A 293-nucleotide genomic window follows, 5' to 3' on the forward strand; every position below is an offset into this window, starting at 1 on the left:
AAATGTTTTTATTTCAAAAACATTTAAATATAAAAAATAAATACATACTTTTATTCCCTTTAAAAAAAATAAATAATAATTTTATTATTATAATATTATTTTATATTCATTATTACAATAAATTATATATTAACTTATATTGATTATATATGTAATATATAATAATTGTTGACAAAATATGTGAATAATAAATTATTAATAATAAATTAATTGTAAAAATTTAAAAATTGAAGATCCATGAAAATTAAATATTAATGATTATTAAAATTAAATTAAATTAAAATTTATTAAAT

General features: G+C 8.5%; 1 protein-coding gene across 2 annotated transcripts in view; it reads right to left on the reverse strand.

Moving 5' to 3' along the window:
• Positions 1-293, reverse strand: part of LOC102675395 (zinc transporter ZIP3-like) — an 8,440-nt gene that overhangs the window by 7,253 nt on the left and 894 nt on the right. The window lies entirely within an intron of this gene.

This window comes from Apis dorsata, unplaced genomic scaffold (assembly GCF_000469605.1).
Source record: "Apis dorsata unplaced genomic scaffold, Apis dorsata 1.3 scaffold_80, whole genome shotgun sequence".
NCBI classification, from domain to species: domain Eukaryota; kingdom Metazoa; phylum Arthropoda; class Insecta; order Hymenoptera; family Apidae; genus Apis; species Apis dorsata.